A 5,807-nucleotide genomic window follows, 5' to 3' on the forward strand; every position below is an offset into this window, starting at 1 on the left:
CTTTGCCCCGAGCCACACCCTTAACAATTAGAGGGAGGGGAACTCTCTTAGGAGCCCCCCACCTCCGTTCCTCTCCTTGGCCAGATGAAGTCCAAGTCCCCTGCCCAAGGCCGTTCCACGTCCAGGGTGGTAGGATTAACGAGAGTGACCTTCGCAAGTCTTCTGCGGTAAGACGAGCGTCCAGAAGGTGAACACCTGGGCCACTGAAACCACAGTGACGACACAATGACGGTCCTCATCAGGTTTCCAGCCTTGGCCACCCTCGGGACTGTGTGGTGAGCCTCGAGAACGCAGAGACGCGCAGACTTCACTAGAGAGCTCGTGCGTGGGAATGGGCCACGTAAATGAAGGCGGCACCATCTGTAGAGACGTCCGTCCCGTGTGATGGGTACAAGGACAGGCTCTTAGGGGCGGAAGAGCCTGGAGGCCACCCCCAGCAGCGACTCTGGTTAAAGGAGAAATGCAGAGAGAATGAGTGAAGCCTGACCAATTTCCCATCAATTCATTATTCATCCTAATTTGAATACGTAAACGTCCCAGGAGTCAAAGGAGGAGAGGGGACGGTCTCCCTGACTAGCTCGGCTGAGCGAGAGCTTGACGGGCTCAGGTGCAGCAGGAGGCGGAGTAAGGGGCCTGATCCGTGCGGGATGCGCTGACATCAACCCTTCACAGCGAGAGCTGCCGTAAGCAGTGACAGGACAGGGTGAAGCACGTCAGCGCACGAGCCCCGTCGGAGCCCGTCGGACGGCCGCCTGGTGTCCGACCTCGTCTCCTGCCGAGCCCCGCGTCAGCCCACTCGTGGTGGCTCACGTGTCGCAGGAACACGCCCCACGCCCGAGAATGCTGTCCCGCGTCTTCGCGTAGCCCCGTCCTCGCCCTGGCCGGTGTGTGACACGCTAAGCGCACTGCAGCCACCGACGGGGAAGCGTGAATGACGTGTCCCATCGGAAGCGCAATTCTGTCCCCGTTGTCGCCCGTGCCCCCTCGGCCTCCCTTTCTAGCTGCCGAACGCCGGGCACGATGGTGGCTTCGTATAGGACAGAGGTTTCGGTGGCAGCAGGTCTCCCGCAAAGCCAGCCGCACGGAATCACTGCCGGGGGCCATCGTGTTTGTGTCCTGTCCTCCCGTGCCCGCCGCCCATCAGGACTTGGGAAGACGGGCAAAGTGACCCTGACTGAGGAGCAGCGCGTAGGGCCGGTTGTCGAGGATTTAAAGGGGATAATGCACGTGAAGGACTTAAAACACACGGCGAGCGTTCGGTACGCACTATGTCACCAGAACGGTAGAGCTGGTGGCAATAAGGACAATGACAGCGGTTACCCACCCTCAGATGATGACCTCTGACCCCCAGCGCCAACAGCGCGTCACCCACTTAGTGCAAAGCCGGAGGCGATGAAATGGAGACCGCACGGGCCCTTCTGAGCCACCCGAGTGTCCCAGGCCCCTCCTGTGCCATTCACAGTCAACCCCCTGGTCCCCCGGGGTCCGACTTCCACCCTCAGGAGCACGACTGCCAAATGCAAGCGCTGGCACCAAGCGCCATCGTTCGGTTCTGCGGACGGCTGAGATCAAGGGCCGTCACCGGCCAGCGTCCCGGCTGGGCTGGCGCTGCTGTCCTTCCTTTTCCTGCCAAGAGCCCCTGGAAGGCGGACCCCTGCGCTCGTACTTCTACAAATCAGGAGCTGGGCAGGGCTGGGACCGCCGCCCCCCGGGACGCCGTCCACTGGCTGCCTTCGCCTCCCCAAGGTCTCTGCAGGCACAGCTCCAAGAGCACGCAGGAGCCTCCCCACCCCGTGTTTACACAAGCGCTGAGGGGCCCGCGTGGCCAGGAGTGTGGATGGCCCTCGGACACCGGCCGACAAGGAACGGGATTCTCCGATCGCCCCAGCTTTGGCACCTGGATCGGAGCCCGTTGAAGACCCCGAGCCGAGGGTGTAGCCGGGTTGTGCCACGCTGCACAACAAGCTTGCAGCGGTGCCCAGCTGAGTGACACGCCTCATCACAGAGATGACAGCACCACATGCTGGCGTGGCAGGCGACCACGGAGATGAGACATAGCAGGCTGGTCACGAGCACGTCACGACAGCAGCCCTAAGGGGTGCCCGAGACGGCATGAGACGTTTCCGGGGTACAGCCCCACCCCGGAGGCGGCCGGGAAGAAGGTGTCATGTTGATTATTCTGACAGAGGGAGTCCAGTGAGAGCAATGAGTCTTCGAATGGTGGGAGCATCTGGGACACCCACCGGGGAACAAGGACACCGCGCAGAGGCTAGCGGGAACAGGCAGCCACTGCTTGCTGCTCATGTAGGTGAAAATCCAAGGAAGAGCTGGTCAGCGAAGCCGGGTCACCTTGCTGGAAGCTGTGATTAGCACAGGTGGGGCGACATCACACGTCCTAACCAGATTGAGTTCAGCAAACATGAACTGAGTTTCTCTTACATGCGAAACACTACTTCTATTTTTATTTTTTTTATTTTTTATTTTTTGGCCACGCACGTAGGAACAAGTATAAGAGCTCTGAAATTTGCTTTTGCTGACCATACCCTTAAATCTTTCCCTGGGAAGAAAATGATGGCAACCTTCTTTGAAACAAGGACATGGGCGTAATTATTGCTGGATTTGATGTATCTGGTCCCAGGAGGAGACTCCGTCCCAGTCCCAGCCTAGAAGTCCAGGGGTCGTGTATGCCGTGGGAACATGAGGGCCAATGACCCTGCCATCTGTCAGCGGTAACGTGTTTGGCCGGGGGCCTGAAAGACTGGACGTCTGGCGTTTTTGGGGTGCGGGGAGGGGACACCCCAGCAGGGTGCGTCAGGCTCGTTTGCCACACCGACAGGAATCCAAGTGCGGGAAGGCTGAGGCCGCTGAATGTTGCATGGCAGGTCCCAGAACACAGGGAGCATGCAGCCGGCGCCCCAGAATTCGCATGGGAGCCCCCGACTATGCGACCGGTACCAAGTTGTGAAGCTTCACAAAGCCACGCAAAGAAGACGAGGGGGCTATTCTATTCGCTGGATGGGTCCCAGAGGTGACAAGGAGCTAGGACACAGCTGGATTCCAGCCAGAGTGGAGGGTCTGTCTCGGACACCCACGGAATTCGGTACGGACCTTAGAAGATGACTATTGTAAATTCTAGAGAAACCTCAAAACAGGTTAAAAGGGCCCTAAGCTAATAAGACACGAGCGAAGCTAAATTCATGACTAACAGAGTGTTAACAAAAGGAGAACGGGAGAAAAAAGAAACAATAACCAGAAGAGACAAATAGAACACGAGCAGTAAGACGGTAGGTTTAAGCCTAAGCGTATTGACAACGGCATTAGCTGTACATGGTTCAAATCCTTCATTTAAAAGGCAGAGATATTCAGACTGAATAAAAAGCAAAATCTCTCACAGGCTGTCTACAAAAAGCACACAGACGGTGCTGTCTCTGTTGCCAGGACGCGTGGTTAGCAATACGGAAAATCCTCAGAACGATTGTTAACCTTACGGAGCTACTACGTGTGTTTACGAAGGACACAGACTACAAAGTCGGTATTTAAAAGATCAGTGGTATGTTATATACTAGCAATAAAGTCAGAAATTGAAAAATCTAAAACGATATCATTTACCATTATATTAAGAGACAAAATATGTAGGGACAAATCTAAAAACGTGCAATATTCGTATGCTAAACTATATAAAATATTGATGAGATAAATTAAGAGTACTTAAATAAGTGGAGAGAGATATTTAACATCGCTAAGATGTCAACTCTTCCCAAAACGTTTCTCTAGATTCATTGCGATCCTGCTATGGACTTTTTTTTTTTTAAGAAACTGACACAAAATTGGAACAGGAAAGCAGCTGGAATCGAGAAAACACTTTTGAAAAAGAACCAATTTGGATGATTCGAACCCCCTTATTTCGAGACCATCCAGGCACAGTAATGAAGACAGCGAGGCGGAATGAAGAGGTGGCCCTGCGCCCAGCGGAGCGCGCGGGCCCGGGAGCAGGTGCGCACGCGCATGCACACGGCCGGCGACGCGCCACAGAGGTGCCGGGCGGTGCAATGAGAAGGGGCGGTCTCAGCAAACGCCGCTGGACCCAACGGCAGGGGCTTCCAGTCCCACCCTCCCATCTGCACCCACACAGTAGCCTCCTCCCCAGACGGGGTACCCCCTGTTAGTCCCTCACTGGCCCCTGCTGCTCCCACGAGGGGCCCGTTCTCTTTGGGGTGCAGCCTCTTCGCTACCCGCCTCCGGAGCTTCGTCCCGTGGCTTCCTTCTCCTGTGCTCTGTTCTGCCCCCACCGAACCACTCGCTTCCTGTTCCCCGCCTGTCTACGCCCCTCGTTCCCCTAGAAAGTTCCTCTGGCTCACGAATCTTCTGTCCTTCAGTGTAATGCTGCGGTACCACCTCCTCCAGGAAGCCCCCAAGGCACTCAATGACTAGGCAGGGACCCCTCTGATGTGTCCTCTTAGCCAACATGCTCGCCCCTCCCTTTATCACTTGTCACTGTTATTGAAAAGGCCCGTTTGCTTGTCTGTCTCTGTCCCTGTGTCTAGCTGACTGTGGTGTCCTCAGCCTCCGGCGTAGGGCCGGACACGTAGTAGGTCCCCACAGCTGTGCACTGAATGTTGTGCCCCCATCATAGTCCACAAGTGCAGGGGACAGGTGTTTCCAGAACACTGAGCTCCTCTGAGGGATGTGGACAGCTGCCCGCGTCCCTCGGGGAAACACCTGCAGGTCAGCGTCAGAATCCCCATTAGCGAATTCCAGTCCCACAGCCACGGGCAGGACTCACAGAGGACCCTGTGGGGACAGACGAATTGGAGGGAACTGAAAAGTTTCCAGCCTAAAGTGAACAAAGATGAAATAGCGACGATTAATCGTTTTCAACACCGGAGGTCTTCTCCTGCGGGCTCCCAGGCTGTCGTGCACCCTCGCTTAGGACAGGATGAGGAGAGCTTGTCTCAGCCAGAAGGGTTTCGGGTGGACACAAGGAAGTGGTCCTGGCCCAAGAGCTGTGAAGATGAGGCGAGTGCCACCCATCGTCAGGTGATGGATGGCTCCCGGTCCCCTCGGGGTGAGGCACACGGGGCCTTCTTGTCTAGAGAAATAAAGACGTTAAACGACCCTGATTCCCGGGGCGCGAGGTGCCCCACTGCATTCACTCCGCTGTGATCGGCATCCCCGATATTCGCTGAAACAAAGCAAAGTCATCTTCCGAGAAAGGGTCTGGCAGACAGGGACTTCGCCGCACATTTTAGTCAACGCTGCCCCCTGGTGTGTGGCCGCGACATTACATTGGTCCAAGTTTCTGATCACGGAGGGACAGAAGTGTTTGGGGGACTCAGGAGTCCGTGCCCGAGGCCGGCTGGCTCCCCGTTAGGCTTTCAGAATTCAACTAGCCGTAAAGCACAGCACTAGCCCTCTGGGAATTTCGTGCACGCAGGGTCCTTGAGGGAGAAAATCTGCAGAGCGAACCAGCACCCTGGGAGAGCCAGCGGAGCAGTGACGAGGGCTTTGTGATGAGCTAAGGGTCCCTGACTGGATCCCAACAAGAAGCACGGCTGCCGAAGGGTCCGTCAGGCAGAGGAGAACGAGGAACCGGTTTCACATTCGGAGCCACGCTGGCCGAGGCGAGGCAGAGGGCGGGGCTGGGGACAGAAGGCCCAGCCGGCTTCACTGGGGGGTGCAGGCCCAGCGTGCAGAGGCCTTGGAGCAAAGCCTCCTCGTTCCCCAGCTTAGAGAACCGAGGCGTCGACAGTGATATGGAGCTTCGGAGAGGACACAGGAGAAGGAGCCAGAAGGTTCGCGAGGTCGGA

The sequence above is a fragment of the Pteropus alecto genome, unplaced genomic scaffold (genome assembly GCF_000325575.1).
Source record: "Pteropus alecto unplaced genomic scaffold, ASM32557v1 scaffold11, whole genome shotgun sequence".
NCBI classification, from domain to species: Eukaryota; Metazoa; Chordata; class Mammalia; order Chiroptera; family Pteropodidae; genus Pteropus; species Pteropus alecto.